Raw genomic sequence first — 16,574 nt, forward strand, 5'->3', positions numbered from 1 at the left:
ATTTATTCATTCACTGAGTCATTCCACATCTATTCATCGAGAAGCATACCATGTGCCTAGGGTTCCAGGACCTGCACATTTTATTCACCATCCTGAGTTATTTCAGAGCCAATGATTTCTCTGATGAGCAGATTACACTTCCCAATTTTTACTCCTCCTTTCTCTGAAACTACATGTCTAGAGAGAACCTAGTTCACAGGAGGAAGCTCACATTACTTCAGCCCGTGGGAAAAGCAAGTCTCTTTGCCAAGTTCCATACCAAAGGAGGCTCTAATAAGTATTTTATAATAACCTGTTGTTCCACCTTTCCATTTCTCCTTTTTCTCCAGGAATATAGTGATGAGCTCCTTCTCATCCCCTCTCACTGTCCACCCCCACCCTACCCAAGGTTTCTGACCTGACCATCTTCTCGTCTCCAGGAACGCACTGGCCACCTAGCACTGCAGTGAGCTCTCTCTTCCATCACGGTCCTGCTGTATCTCAGAGGAAAATCTGTCGGGTGTTTTAAAGTTTACCTAGCCAGCGTTCTGATGTCCTATTGACCGCCATCATTTGGCTGGAGAGCTGTCCTATTGACCGCCGTCATTTGGCTGGAGAGCTCAAGGTCGCTAAGTGTTTGTTTGAATGTTGTGTAATTATGCAAGTGAAAGACCTCTCAGGATCATCTTAGCCCTTTGATGTCCCTTTCCTCTCCTTAAGCAAGAACTACAGCTGTTCCTCGCCAGGTTTGGGCAATTTCCATGTGGCTCTCCCAGCAGATCGCCAGGAGGGCCCCGAGCCCAGATGATTCTCCCTCCGCACTTACCCCCTTCCTCCCTCATCCAGCCTTGCAGCCATCCGTGGTCATTAACCACTTCACCCCTGTAGCCTCGCTCCCTGACATTTAATCCAGACTCATCAAAGTACTGTGTCTTTAACTTCTAACTGCCAGTGTAAATGAAAGGAGAAAGGAGCCCACTCCTTTTAAGGTCCAGAGATGTTCCAGGCTTCCAGTCCTTTCTCTGTACTTAAATTCTACATGTTCTTTAGCTTAATTTATTCATGGACTCTGTTTTGTTTTCTAAGGAAATGTAAAATCAAAGGTCAACTTATTGTTTTCAGATAGATGTGAACACCAGTCCCCAAGTCACCTTCAACGGCATCCATGGACTAGAGCGCCAATTCTCAGAATGTGTCCCTCAGGACACTAATCCCCCCAAGTGTCCCTTGACATAAAGGTTAAGGGGTCAAATAAGATTGGAAAGAGCTGCTCATCCTTGAAGACTCACAAAGTCTGTTGGTGTATCAAGGCTTTGAGAAGTTCAGTAGGAAAGAAACGTTTTCGAGCAAGCCTTATGCAAAGTCCCTGGAGCCCAGAACACGCTTTACTTTTTGTGTGTTTTATTTTTCTTCTATAAAAACTATAGACGTGGCATAGATTCAGTGGTCCAAGGAACACACTCTGGGAAGCAGTGATCTGCTATATAAACACCGAGAGAGCCCCGAACCAATGCTATAAGTTGGACTTATTTTTGTAGAGAAATAGTAAAGGCTTTCAGTCAAAAGATTTAGTAGGAGGCAGGCAGCCTTGAATTAGTACTCTGGCTGCAGTTTAGTATAGAGAATGGAACCTCAGTTCTCAACTGGGATGGATGGCAGGTGGGGAAGGGACCAGGGGGCTAGCTGGCCCATCACCCACGCCAGACAGGAGACCTCCACGTGCTTTGCAGATAATCGGACGTGGAGCCCCCCATAACTGGGCCTTTGCAGGAGCCCCGCATCCTGAAGTCCCGATCCACTACGTACAGCCTTCCCCACATCCGTGGCTCTTTCACAAGCTCTTTATGGCCCAGTTCGGGGCCATTTCGATCCCAATCTGAAATTTTCGCAAGCACGACTGCATCTGGAAAAGGACTGATATTCTATTTGGTTCCTAATCACCGCCATAGGTAAGTATGCAGCAAGCAGAGGGCATCTTGGGAGCTCCACCTGAGATTTTAAGCCCACTTCCAGCACTCATGTGTGATTCTGGGTAGATTACTTAACAACTCGGGGCCTCAAATATCCCGTTCATCAAGAGGCACAATAATAGTAACCAGGGGCACCTGGGTGTCTCAGTTGGTTGAGCGTCTGACTTCGGCTCAGGTCATGATCTCACAGTTCGTGAGTTCGGGCCCCACATCGGGCTCTGTGCTGACAGCTCAGAGCCTGGAGCCTGCTTTGGATTCTGTGTCTCCCTCTCTCCCTGCCCCTCCCCCGCTCATGCTCTCTCTGTCTCTGTCAAAAATAAAAATAAACATTAAAAAATTTTTTTTAAATAATAGTAATGATAATATCTCATAGGATTGTTACAAAAATTGAAAATTAAATCAGTCAACGTACATGCAACAGCATGCAACACACAGTAACTATTATTATCATCATTATTATTTATGATTAATTATTATTTATTGATTCATTCCACAGATATTTCTTGGGCAAAACAGTCACTGCCTTTAGGAGCCCTCAATGTCCTTTGAACAGCTTTGCTATTGAGAGTTGCCAGTAGAATCCGTGGCATATCCATAGCAAGGTCTCAGCTCTCCTCGAGAGCTTGACTACTACTGAAGTCCTTTTAGTTGCCACATCTAATCCTCTCTTGGGGACATTTATCACAGCCAGCCTTCATGGAAGACTCACTATGTTCTGGGCCCACTTGAAGGGCTATGCATGTGTTGGCCTTGTCTAACTCCTTCAACAACCCCAAGGGGTAGGCACTACTGTTATTCCCATCTCTAAGGCCAGAAGACACAGAGAGGCTGGGTAACTTGCCCACGTTCGCACAGCAGTTCACTGGCAGAGCTGGGATTCAAACCCTCAAAGTCGGATCCTGAGCCAGCACCCATGACCGCTGTATTACCCTGCCTCTCCCTGGAGGGGTTTACGATGTCTGTAGGGGCATGAACGTGTGAGGAAGGAGGAGAAGCGGAGAAGGCAGGGGTGGGCACGGGTGAGGCATGGAGAGGGCACAACCGTCTTTGGGGCGTCGTGAAGAGAAAGACAACCGGCTGATCAATTAGTCGTGCACAGCCCGAGCAGCGCTCCCATTCTGCCTCAGGATGTTCTGAGGTTGCCGGAGACCCGTGGACGGCCGAGGGGGAGGCAGGCAGCAGGCTGAGCCCTGGCAGCGAGGAAGGGGGCCCAGCTGGAGCCCAGGACACAGCTAATGAGAGCAAAGCTGCTACAGAAGCCTCTTTTTCTGGGCTGCCAAGAGTTTTTGTTATTTGTAAAATAGGGGCTCATCGGAGAGTTTCAAATACTGTTCGGGAATCAGAACCAGAGGGCGCCTAAAGATCCCTCCCAGCGGTGGGGCCTTAGGATGCCAGCTCTCCCAGGGTCCATCTCAAAGCTCAAAGCGACCGACAGAAGAACTAACACTCAGGGTACTCTGCGAGCCAGGGGCTTTGGGCTGAAAGCTTCCAGCAACCCTCTGCATGGAATGATTATCTCCACCTTCCAGACGAGGCAGGGAGAGGGAAAACAAGTTGTCCCAAGACATGTGGCCGGCAAGGACTGGCACCAGGGCCTGAGCCGGAGACGGGAGAAACGCCAGGCATGGTGACCGCACGCAGAAAGTGGCTCGAACCCGAGGAGCGTCGGCACCTTTCGTTCCCTGACTCCTCCTCCGGGGAGCCCCTAGGATGGGACCCAGATGCAGACCTGCACGCAGCAGGTGGCTCGTCCGCACCCTCCCCGAGTTCTGAGTTCTATTTGCTCTTCCTGCAAAGAGAGGCTCTCGGGCATGAGAGCTTAGTGAGCGACAGGGCACAGGCAGATGGAGTGTCCCCGAGACACTGGGGCCCTGCGCTGGTTACCATCACTGCCACTCTGTACACGGAGGCTGGATTTCAAAGCAGCTCTTGGCAGAGGTTCTGCTCCCTCCGACACCAAGAACACCATATGTGTCCCTGATCCAAAGGGAGAGGAGACAAACCCCCTGCTGTTCTGGAGCTGGTGTCCAGGAGGCTGACAAACAACGTCTCAGCATTTCCTTTCAATAGCCCAGGGAGGGGTGGGGGGGACACCAGTGGGAGCTGCCCGGGGGGGGGGGCGGGGAGTTAAGCAGCTGAAAGTTCCCCTTTGTGTCGCTCTCACAGACTTCTGGAAGGGGTCAGTTTGGGGCGATTCATCAATCACCCAAGTAGACTCGGGCTGAGAAGCAAATTCAGATACTGTGGTTAAAAATAAATCTCTGCTCACCATCTTCTTATTAATATTCTGTAAATGTGTTAAGGACCTTCGGCCAACAGGGAGAAAAGTTCATTTACCCAGTGGTGGCTACACTGGCTCTAATAATCTGGTAAGAGGAACCCTATAGCTAAGCCCTTGATTTCTTTTCAAAAAGTTATGGGGAAATGTTAAGCACAAAACAATTCAGCGAGGCAATTACTTGTTCGGACAGTCTGCTGGCATTTGAGTACCACTCACTGACTGCATAATCACTCTGTGCCTCAGTTTCTTCATAGGTAAAATGGAGCTAATCACAATAGCTGCTGTACCTGTGGGTTAATACATTCAGACCCCTATGTCCAATGGTGCCTGAGGCATAACACGCACTCAATACAAGTTAGCTATCATGCAAATTCAATCTATTTTATAATATTTATGGTAATGACTATCATTTATTCTTATTGCCAGGGGCAGGGCTGAGAGCTTGTAGACAGAGCACAGGTTACTCCTCCAGACAATCCCATACGGTGGGTATGATGCCCATTTTACAGATGGGAAACTGAGAAAATGGAGTCAGAGAAGTCCAGACCCGGTGGACGGCAGAGCAGGATTGAAACCAGATCCATCTGAACTCATGAGTGATGCTATGTCATTTCATTGCCTGGTTAGTGTCAGACTGTGAGGCTGGCAAGAGAGAGAACCTGATGGTCCCCGTTTAACTGGTATAAAAACGGAGGTAAAGAGGTGAAATGATGAAGGCATAGCCAGTTTTCCTTGCACAATGCTATGCTACGAACGTCACAACGGCCGGGACAGGAAATGAAACGGAGGGAGACTGTAGTAATAATTGGACTTCTTTCTTGACCAAAATAACACAGCAAAGGCATTTCTGGTCCCTCTGAGGGGAAGCCGTATATGTGCCATTTGGGCACCTCCTCTAAGAGAGCCCCCAAGCTCTTAGAACTGCTCCTTATACATGATTGAGCACATGGTTAAAGCTGGTTTAACTACAGTCCTGAAATCCGGTCTTTCTGACTGTGAGAAGGCCCTGTGGTCAGCATCTCCAGTTAGCTATTATAGCATTCACTACAATCATCAAAGCCTCTAGCTAACCTCTGGGGGTGGGGATCACTTCTCTGGAAGACTCCTCTTCATCCTTCAAAACCTTACCCAGCTATCTCTGCCTCTATACAGTCTCTCTTGACCATCCCCAGCCCTCAACACAATGGATGCTTCCCACTCCTAAACTATTTCTGTTTCCTTTACGTATTTCCAACACAGAGTCCTCCATTAGACGGGGGGCAACCTCCATTAGACCAGGCACCCACAATTTATTTCAATTCGTTGGGAATTAGCAATTCCCACAGGGAATTGTGGGAACAGGCCACCCACCCGCTCGTGGGTACAGGCCACCACGCTGCTAAATGCCCAACGATGCACAGGGACAGCCCCTCCCTGGCAAAGAATTATCCAGCCCAAGATGTCAATGGGGCTGAGGTCGAGCCCCTGGTCTACCCGGTAGCTCTGTTAAGCCACACCCACAAGGCTGACCAAAGAGTTTACTGCTTTCATACTCAGGGCTCAGGACCCGCAGCAACGTGTGTTTTGGTCCCCAAATATTTGCAGCACCTCTGCAGGAAGAGTATACCTCTCCTATCCCTAAAGACACGCCGTGCCTCACGGCTGCCTTTGGCCGATAGCATGAGGTCCTGTTCCGGATGCTCTGGGTGCCTCGCCCACCTTCCTTGCCTTCTCAGTATAGTGCACTCCAGCCACCTTCCGCCTGCCAGTGTCTGCGTCTCTTTGACTGAGGGCTTTCTCAGAAGTGGGGAGGTGACTCTGCCCCCACGCAGGCCAGAAGGGCTGGGGAACTCAACCCCCCGGGAGTAGCCCTCAGCCACTCCCGGGCAGTTTTGAATGTGTGGATACACCAGCTCCCTTGTTCCTCAAGAGGACAACTCTGAGCATGTAGCTTGTTCCGTCTCTGAGAATTTCCCCACAGGATTAAGTGGGAGTTGCCTACATTGCTGGCAGACTCGATAACTCCCCCTCTCTTGGCTGCCCTCCACTTTCCCCACCCACCTACCAGGTGTTTCGTGCACCTCCTAAATACGCTACTCGTGTTGGAATCCTTGACCTAGAACCTTCTCCTAGGAACCCAGACCAACACAGAATAGAAGCAGCATAGGATCCCTCCCGGAAGAAGCATCGGGAACCTTCACATAGTTCTGTCATTGCCCTTTTCCTCTCTCTGCTACGAGAGAGGCATGGCCCCGGTGGGGGCTGTTTCTTTAGCTCAGGTCCCCCATGGAGGATAGTACCGGTGTCCTGCAACCAGATGTAACAGAAACAAGAAACAAACGTCGTAGCTGTAAGCCACAGAGCTCTGGGGCTTGTTGTTACAGAAGCATGACCTGGTGAAAGCTGACTGATACAGGGCTTGTTGCTTCCAGGGGACCTTTCTCACTGACTCTATTATAGGAAAGCTGGGCTATATACTTTCCAAATTATATCTGTCTAAGGGCAAAATCATACAGCCTAGCCCTGTCTCCTTGAACTTGTAGATGATTATTGTCTTCCCTTTCCCTCATGGCGCCTTGTGCAGGGCTGGGAATTGGTGAGCACCCAGACACTGGTAGACTGGACCCAGAGCTGCCTGGGTTTTACCACCCAGACCAGTTCAGGGCCGGTGGCTCTTTGGGGGAAAAGAGACCAAAGATGAGGATCCTGGCCTGAAGATAAATGAAAGCACTGGCCACGCTGGCTGGGAGACCTTGGGGGAAGTCCCTTCCGCCATCTGGAGCCGCCGTTTTTCTCCCTCCCCTACTTGACCCGTCAGCCCTGAGAACAAGCTAAATTCAGACCCGAACTCTCAAGGGAAAGACTGTCTCATCCAGGTTACAAACGGCTCCTTTCCTTTCTCCTTCTCGTGGGTCGGAAGAGAGAGGTGCATTCTCCCCTCCCTCTGTCCTTGACATTTACTGAATATGCACCACGTGCTACGCATCAGGCTGAAAACTACTCACGGTCTGTCACAGCGTTTCACATGCTTGAGTCACCCACAGTGGCAACATCACTATTTTTGCCATAAGTGAATGCAATCTCTGCTATTACTTACTTAATAGTGCCTAACACTCACCAATTCTTTGTCCCTAAATGCAGGCACCCTGAGAGGCATTTTTACACTACTGTCAATGGAAAACCAGTACCACTGATGAATAGAAGGGGGTGTGCAAACCAACATGACAATAAACATTTTTCTTGACTTTCAGCTAGGTCCCGCTCGCTGAGGCTTCTGCTGCCTGCCCTCTGTTGTTGTTGTTTTAGATGATTTATTTTGAAAATGAGAGAGAGAGAGAATGAGGGGCTAGGGGCAAGGAAAGAGCAGAGGAGGGGCAGAGACAATACCAAGCAGGCTCCGCGCCATCAGCCGGGAGCCCAACACGGGGCTTGATCCCGTGAACCACTAGATCATGAACCGAGTTGAAAGCAAGAGTTGGACACTCAACTGACCGAGCCACGGAGGCGCCCCTGCCCTCTCTCTGTTTTCAAGGGAGGTTGAAAGGTTTCAGGGCAGCAGCAAAACACGGCAGCACCTGTTTTAACCTTGTCATAACCAGACTGAAGAATTCGAAAAGGAAATGACTGTCTCACCATACGATGCGATGTTACTTAATCTGTCATCGGTGCACCCCCAATCGTCCCCTGTGCCCCCTGAAATCATCTCTCATTTCATCAGGACATCAACCTCACACCTGGAATAAAGCTGTATCGTGCCTGGATCCTGACCACAGTGCGGTTTCGTTATTAACAGCACAGACTGTAGCCGGTCCGATACAGGCTTGAGTCCTGCTGCGCCCAGGGCCGCTGGGCAACTCTGGCAAAGTAACTAAACCTCTCTTACCACTGACACCTCCGCAAGGGGTCCCATTTCCTTGCTTCCTACCATTTCATTTGCCTCCTGTCTATGGCCTCCCCTCACCACCTGGATATGACACCAATGTGGCCACGATTCACACGTACCCCTCTCCTACTGACCTGGACGAGCATCTACTGTGGTCCTCAGTTACCAGTGGCTCGGTCTCCTTCCCTCCCCAGCCCTTCTCATACGAGCTTGGTGGCCAGTGGCTACCGGCTTAGAGCCCGCATCTGTGAAGCAATGCGAGGTTGCCTGGCCCCGAGAGGCGGAAGGTGAACCTGCAGCTTTGTTTTTCTTAGCACCGCCACATTAGAGAATATGCCAATGATGCCTCAAAATCTTTGCAAAGGAAAACTCTGTGCCCTCCTGTAAGGTCTGTGGGGTAAGCGCCATTTGTGGTGATGCCTGAGGCGTCACTAATCCTTAAATTCTTTGCCCGGCTCTCAGAAGGACACCGAGCGACATTCATGTGCTCAGCTTCTCGCTAAATGAAAGACGCTCAGGTAACCATCAGAGTCTCAGGCTCCACTGTGTGAGGGAGGTGCCCTTAGTGTCTCCATCATGCAGACGAAGAAACTGAGGCACGGAGGATTTCAGCAACGTGCCTGAGTTCATTTAGCACACGGTGGTTTGGGAGGAAAGCCCAGGCAGTGTGGCTGGGCACGGGGATTCCACCTAGGATGCCCACCTGCCTTACCGCATGCTCAGAGATCCAAGCCTGTGACTTTCAGAAGCAGCAGGAACCACCGACGCGGGACCTAAGCTGTGTCTGGGGCATAGGGAAGGCCTCCTCTTACAGATGGTGACCGGCACAGAGCCTAGGGGAACACGAGGGGCCTCCAGCCACGGAAGGAGGTAAAGGGCTTCCCGGGACCGGGGAACAAAATGCTGGCCACCTCCTGCCTTGTCCCTCCTGCAGCTGTCCTTCTGCACTCTTTTCTCCTTGAATGCCTTCTTTCAGACTTCAAGGCCCACGGCCAAGTGCTGCTACTTCCATAATAGGAGTGAGCCCCTTGTTGAGTCGGGCAGACCTAGCGGGGATGCCAGTCACGAGGACCTGCCCCAGACTGGGCCACACGACAAATCCCAGGGACCGAGCACGGGGACAGGAAGCGGCTGGTCCGGGGCAGGCATGAGGCCAGGCTGCGGCTAGGGGAAGAAGCCCGAAACCAGCGACAGAGAAGCAAAAGCCAAGGTTGGAGGTACAAGGTGAAACGGAGTGGAAGAAAAGTGAAAGCACCAGGAACTGAGCAGATCAGAAACAGACGGAGGACTGCAGGCTGAGCTGTATCAAGGTGGAGGGCTGGGAGTGACCCCATCTGCTAGGCGGGGGGCTGTAGGGCCAACGCAGCACAGCATGGGCAGGGGTACTCTGGTCTGGGAACTGAGCAAGGTGCCCATTGCCCAAAGTGCAGAGTGCTGAGTCAGTGAGCAAACACTTAGAAGCTGCATCCCAGAATCATGTAAACCACAAGCCACAGAAACAGAAATCAGATCATGGGATTAATAATAGCTAAAGTTTACTGAGCATTAACTCTAAGCCAGGCACTTTGCTAAGTGCTTTATATAGATTATCTTATTTAACCCTCACAGAAACCCTCTGAGACCCCATGGGGCTCCAGAGCCAGGTTGGGTTTGAATCTCGACCGCTCCACATCTTGGCTCTGTGATCTTGGGCAAGTTATTTAAACTTTCTGTTTCTCGGTTTCCTCATCGATAAAATGGGATCAGGCTAATAGTTATGCCACACTGCTGTGATGGGGATTAAACAAAACAACAGGGGTCACATTTACAGTGGTGACTCACAGAGAATAAAGCCTGTCACCTTAACGGTATTACTAGCATTAGCTCCTTTTAGAGACCATCAATCAACCAATCAATCAAGCACAGAGATCTAAGTACATTTTTAAGTGCTAGGGATGGGAATCAAACCCAGCCAGTCCTTCTGGAGAAGCTGGGTGTGCAACCATCATGCCTCACTGCCTCATACCAACTGAGAGGGACACAGGGAACACAGGGTGCCGGGGGGGGGGGGGCAGGAGAATGCCGAACCAAAGGAAAAGAAAAGCAGAGGACAGAAGAGGGGTCTGCATACAATAAGCACGTAGCCAGGAGGCTCTGGAGACTGAACTTGGTCCTGGCAGCCGAGATTCAGCCCTCTGCTGGATATGGTTTTTCTAGATGGGACATGAGGACTGTATCCCCAAACCCCAGCGCTGTGCTGCATACTCATCAACTCTGGTCGGGGCCACACCTCCACGTGCATATCTCAGAAGTGACATCCTGACCTGGACTTCATGGGACAGGAGTGAGGAGGATACAGCAGCGGTAACAGCTAAGATAGGCTGAGTGATTACTACATACAAGGCACCGCTCTATGCACTTTGTGCTTCAACTCACTTAATCTTCACCCCATACCCTAAGAAGTCAGTTCCATATTATTCTCACTTTGTAGGTGAATACATTAAGGCACAGAGAGGTCACGTGACACTCACAAGGTCACAGAGCAAGCAGGTAATGGAACTCGGGTCCCCATACTCTTAACCTCCAGGATCTAGGTCTATAACACCCAGCCAGGCTAGTCTCAGAAATAAGTCGCTAATTTATTAGGCCTTCGAACCTCCATATTTGTCACTGGATCCCCAGCCTGGGCAATGAAGCATATGTACAACAGTCAACTAAAAAGGTAGGACTGGGGGCGCCTGGGTGGCTCAGTCGGTTGGGCGGCCGACTTCAGCTCAGGTCATGATCTCGCTGTCCGTGAGTTCAAGCCCCGCGTCGGGCTCTGTGCTGACTGCGCAGAGCCTGGAGCCTGTTTCGGATTCTGTGTCTCCCTCTCTCTCTGACCCTCCCCCGTTCATGCTCTGTCTCTCTCTGTCTCAAAAATAAACAAACGTTAAAAAAAATTTAAAAAAAAAAAAAGGTAGGACTGGAGAAAATATCAGATAATCTCAAATTGAGAGGCATTCTACAAAATAACAAATCAGTCCTCTTTGAAAGTGTCAAGGTCATGAAAAACAAGGAAATACCTAGGAAACTGTCACAGGTGGGAGGAGACAGGACAATGAAATGCCATGTGGGATCCTGGACTGGATCCTAGAACGGCGAGAGGACCTTAGTGGGAAAACTGGGGGAACCTGAAAGGTCTACACTGGAGTGGGGTTGACTGCTTGGTTTTAACCAATGTCCTACGGTTATGTGAGATGTTACCATTACAGGAAGCTAAGTGAGGGGCACCCAGGAACTTTCTGTATTATTTCTGCAATTCTTCTTTAAGTCTAAAGTGATTTGATTTTTTTTTAACTCAGTGTTGAAAAAAAAAAACTAAAAATACAAATGGCCAAAGGATCAAAACCACTGACATTCTCGGTTTATAAACGAATGGGTTGATCTTCGTAATTATAGTGTTTCCACCTATGTATGTGAATAAGTATTCAGCTTGATTTGACATCAAATCTGTTTTAAATTGTGAATAACAACAACAAAAACGCTGGCAGCACTTAGGCTTAGAAACCTGGTCTGCTTCAGAAGAACAGATGATTTCCATGTGCTTCAAGATGTAACTCTGTTGTACTTCCCTCTGACTCAAATCCTCAGTGGCTATTCTACAAATCCACTCGACCCCCACACGTCGATGGCCGCTGGCCAGAAAAGCCTTGAATCACTTGGAGGTTGAAGAACTACTTTGCAGGCAGGGGTGAGCTTCCCGAAATGCAGCAGGTTTGGCACGCAGGGAGGAGCTGGCAAGCCAGGGAGCCCCAAGTGTCTTCATGAGGGTCAGGATAGCTGGCAGCCAAAGGGGTAAAGAAGAAACAAAGGCATGGGTCCCACTAACTATGTGTGGGGCAAGGAGGCGAATGTTCTGCCTACATTAGCTCCTGTAATCCTCTCCACAGCCCTAGTTGGAAGGAACCGTGATTATTACTCCCATTTCACATCAGGAAATTGAGGATCAGAGAGGTTAACCTGCTTCCTCAGGTCACACAGCAATTCAGCCCTATAGTTGGAATACAGCAGGGAAACTGTGTCTTGAGAGACTATAGGCGTCTTTTCCTTTGTTGACCTTTTTATTTCAACCAAAATTGGGCTGGCTCTATCAATCACCCCTCTGGTTTGTCTTCAACTCACAGAGTGGGATGCCGAGTGAACCGTATGGACGTCACAGAACACACACTACGTAACAGATGCTCGACGTCCATCGCTCCATTTGACCAGTACAGAAGGGGAGTGATTACCAACTCTACATGCAAATGAGGTAGCTGAGGCTCAGAAAGGTTACATAACTTATGGATAGGTGGCCGCACCACAACGTAAGCCCAGATCTTCCTGATAGGCAAAGCCCAGGCTCTCTGTATTCACCTGCTCCCAAGCAAAACTCACTCAGTGGGGGAAAAAAAAAAATCATCGATCATCTAAGAAGGCATGAACCCCCTCTCTGCAACCCCTGAAAAGTAACCCTCCAAGATGGACCTGAGCGGGCATATTCACGAAGCTTTTGCTGTTCTCCAATTGATTTTGCCTGTCATATTTATCAAATCCAGATCATTTAGACCCCAAACAAGTAGAGTAGTTTTTGCTTGCTGGTCGGTCTGTTTTGTTTGTTTTGCCTGTTTTCTTTTGTTTTTGGCCTCCCTCATCTATTTTGGAAGCCTACGTGATCTAACTATCTAGGAAACTGCATATACCCCTTTCTTTTATTCCAACGTGGGTTTTCCTTTAAGAAACCCGGGTTCCCAGCCTGTTTCACTAAGTGGGCATTTCTAAACGAAAACACCTGCACAGGGCAAATGAGCACAGCACTTGGAAGTTCCCTTGGTAGGTTTCAGCCAGAAGAATGAAGCCACATGCAACCAGGCAAGCGCCCCTCAATCCGTGCCCAGTCCGTCGGCTTCACACTTGGAAATATAATCAGTAATACCACTGCCTCCCGTCCCCAAAACACATTCCAGCCCCAGTTCAGGATTCCACACTCTGCAAGGAAAAGCGACACGTGGATTTAGAAAAGGGTACAGTCCCCAGATCCGAAAACACAGGCTCGAGTGGAAATGACCTGATGCCTTTGCACAGTATTACTTCAGGGACTGATTATTCTGAAATGTTGTTTGGATGAGGACACGCATGACACTCGGGGGACCCTGCCTGCCTCCTAGGAAGACAGCCATCTTAAAGCAGCTCACTGCTGCCTATCACACAGCTTTCACCAAAGGCAGAGGAAAGGCCAAAAAAGACATAAACGCTGACTGACCCGAAGCAGCTTAAAGTTGTCACCCACCTGGTCTGATTTGTTAAATATCTTTATCTCCCAAAGAGCTCACCCTTCCCATTCACATCAGCAATCTATGTCTTCATGAGCAACTCGAAAAAGTCCGCAGCCCTTCTTTTTCGTGAGGTTTAACTACTTAGCATAAAACAAGAACCTTTCAAATGTGTTCGAAAGTGAGAAGGGCAGAGGGAACAAAATGTGTCTTTGCCTGCAACGGAGTCTCTTGATTGGACTGATAAATGGTGTGCTTTGAATCTGTTGCTCACAGAACCCACAAGAGGGGCGCGTAAATGGCTCAGTTGGTTGAGCATCTGACTCTTGGTTTCAGGTCATGACCTCACAGGTTGTGGGTTCGAGCCCCTCCTCGGGCTCCATGCTGCTAGCACGGAATCTGCTTGAGATTTTCTCTCTCCCTCTCTCTACCCCTCCTCTGCTCGCTCTCTCACCCTCTCTCTCAAATAATAAACTTAAAAAAAAAAACAAACCCATAAGAGTGTAAAAGGCAAGCATGTGTCGAGACAAATATACAACCTGTGGTTCTCTTCAGTCAAACTCTGTTCAAAGTCAAGTCTGATGGGTGCCGTGAAAAGCTGGCAATTACCTGGTCATCTTGGAAAGGGTGCATAGCCAACACGGCTAATTGTAGCTGTGGAAGGAGAAGATGGAGGGATAAATCTGAGGCCCCACTGTTCGTGGATTAAATGCATCAGAATCTGTGATACACAGAGCAGAGTCTGGCACACAGAAAGCACTACAGAAATGTCCGTTCTTGTTCCTGCTGCTATCATTATTACCAACACTGTGATTAAGCTGCCCAGATTCACAAAACTCTTCAAAGCCTGTGCCACATTTAGGCAATTCCGTTTAAATAAGCAATGCAGGTTTTGTAAAGAAGGCAGGCATGAAAATCCCAGATGAGCAAACCCACCCACAAAGAGCAAGGCGCCCCTGCCTCTGACATGTTCCTCGGGAGAGACCACCTAGCAATTTGAGAGCTTAGAAGCCTTCGCTTAAGGTTTGAGAAGATGCCAAGGACTCTCCTTGAGAGCCGGTCCAGAGAGAGACATTTGATCGCATTTTCCAATGAGAAGCATGTGTCCAGGGTACATACGCTTCCTCCACTCACGTATGGATGGAAACAATGCTAAGTACATTCTGTCCAAGAACTTACTCATGCTTACCCTTCAAGGCTTAACTTTTTAATTTAAATCCCAGAAGCCTTCCATAAACCGGCCAACTGAAAGGTTGCTCTGAGAACAACTTCTGGGCAATCTATTAATCGTGTGGCAATTCCCAACAGCTAAAACAAACGTTCCATGTCGTCCACACATCCATACAGTTGGTAAAAAACCGTGTATTTTTTCCCTCCTATCCATGATCGTCACTAGTGACATCCAATAGATTTCATGTAAGTACCAACAGCAAAAGACTTTCTTGGATGCTTTCACTGGGTTCAGGTTCATTGTCTCGTTAAGGAGGCATCTGATTTCCTCCAGGCAATCTTTAAAAGGTCACATCTGTAATGACTCACATATTTTCATAACCCATCTAATTTTATCATTTAATCCCTTGGCCAGGTTTCAAAAAACCCAAGTGCTCACAGGTTTGACAAGACAGCACGAGGCAGGCCCCCAACCCGTTAGTCCCAGGGCATATGATACCAATCCCCTTAGCTCCTTAGCCCCGTAAAATGGGACGCCTCCTTGAAACAAGAAGACCTTGATTCCCTGGATGGCTCAGCTCCACCTCAGAATTCCACGCAAAAGGAACTGATTTTTGCGTTGCCTTTGAACACCAGCCCGGGTCGTGGCCCTGGTGGTCATTTGTGGGCACTAACCTTCTGCGTTTATGGTCCTCAGGCCTCTTCACGGATACATACGTGAGGGTTACTCTAGGTGACCTCCTGTTAAAGAGTTTTATTTTAAATCCCAGCTAATCTTTGCTGCTCCCTGGACTGGTCTGATCTCTCGACACATCTTAGTCCAGGTCTCGAGCGAGCTGCGAAACCACAGTGTGTGAACAAGCTTGGTGTTTGCTTTTCCCTTTCCCTTTCTTCCAGTCAGTTCTGTCCCATCAATAACCCCCTTTTGTTTTTTTTCTCCTCTGCATAAACAGCGGTACAGGGGACCCAAGACGAAAAGTGAAAAATAAAGAATAAAACCGAACGCCCAGGTTCTCTGGACAGCGCCCGAGTTAAGGCAATTTACAGAGCCGGCCGGGGGGGGAGTGGCCGCGCCTGCGCACACAGCGCCTCACTGTTTGTTTTGAGTGCCTCCGGGTATTTTTAGAACCCGCAGGGAGAAGTTAAGCTGCACAGGGTAGCTGTTAGGCTACTAATGACACCCTGAGCTTAAAGAAGCGGGTTTCACACCAACTGCTGAAGCTTCAGGTGATAAAAAGCAACACTTGACTTAAAAATCACACCGGCGTGGGGAGGGAGGCGGAAAAGGCAGAAGAAAAGAGGGAAAAGAGTCGTTGGTAAACCCAGCTGGGATTCAGTCCTGCAGAACGTAGGCTTCAGTCACCTAATATAAGATTTTTAGGAGTTTGTAGTAGTCAGATATTTCCCTTCCTTGTTCCTCCCCCCCCTCCCTCCCTCCCTTCCTTCCTTTCCCTTCTTTTTTCCACTTTTTGTCTCCCAGCATCTCTACGGGGACCCACCCGTTTCCGTTCGTTCCAGAGAAGTGAACACAGTGACCCAGACCTGGCCAACCAGATAACCCTTTCTTCCAGTGGTCAGCCCAGGAAGGGGTGCAACTGAAGTCCAGCTAATGAGACTGTTCCCTGGGCCTTTTCTTTTTATTGCTGGGATCATTAACTATGAGGATGCTGTCAGCCTCGAGCTGCAGGAGACACTGTCACCTGAAACAAAGATACCCAGGAAAGCCCAGTCAAGAGATGGGAAGGGGAACAGGATCTTAATGACAGCATTTGAGTCCTGGGACCTGCTCTGCCTGTAGCTACCAAATCCCTAGAAATCCCAGGGACCTGAGCCACGAAAATTCCCCCCTTCTTTCCCTTTGAGGAAAGCACCCAAAAGAATACAGAGCAATCTCTAAATGTAATTTTTTTTAAACACCGGAGAAATGTTGAAGCACAAGCCATAAGCCTATCCAGTCAGGCCCACCCTGCTGTTGCAGAGCATCCCAGCCCCTCAGCAAAGGCCCCTAAACTGTCCTCATTTGCCTCGGAAAGCAGACAGGA

The 16,574-nt window shown here is 49.1% G+C and overlaps 1 protein-coding gene across 1 annotated transcript in view; it reads right to left on the reverse strand.

The window, feature by feature from the left end:
* Positions 1-13,966, reverse strand: part of SLC1A2 (solute carrier family 1 member 2) — a 102,000-nt gene extending 88,034 nt beyond the window's left edge. Inside the window, exon 1 of the mRNA XM_042958043.1 lies at positions 13,902-13,966. The gene's annotated coding sequence lies outside the window, so the exon portion shown is untranslated. The remainder of the gene's footprint in view (positions 1-13,901) is intronic.
* Positions 13,967-16,574: the final 2,608 nt, after the last annotated feature.

Source organism: Panthera tigris, chromosome D1 (assembly GCF_018350195.1).
Source record: "Panthera tigris isolate Pti1 chromosome D1, P.tigris_Pti1_mat1.1, whole genome shotgun sequence".
NCBI lineage: Eukaryota > Metazoa > Chordata > Mammalia > Carnivora > Felidae > Panthera > Panthera tigris.